The sequence below is a fragment of the Apis dorsata genome, unplaced genomic scaffold (assembly GCF_000469605.1).
Source record: "Apis dorsata unplaced genomic scaffold, Apis dorsata 1.3 scaffold_339, whole genome shotgun sequence".
NCBI lineage: Eukaryota > Metazoa > Arthropoda > Insecta > Hymenoptera > Apidae > Apis > Apis dorsata.
In genome coordinates this window covers 18234-18478 of record NW_006263606.1, presented here as the reverse complement: position 1 = coordinate 18478, position 245 = coordinate 18234, and positions in this window count along the sequence as shown.

Genomic DNA, 245 nt, shown 5'->3' with positions numbered 1-245 from the left:
CGTGAGCATTGAGAGAGAGAGAAAGAGAGAGAGGAAACGTACTACGCGTCGAGAGGTCGAAGGAGGACGGGGTTGGAGGGGGCTCGAAAAGAAGGAGAGCAAACGGCGACCCTCTGGAACGACGATTTACCGTTAAAGGGTTTACAAACAGGCGCCAGGTATTCGCTACCTCCGCGGATCGGAAGCTCTCTCGGCCTATCCACCTTTATTCAACGAACGAAGGCAACGTTGCTCGTTTCCTTTCT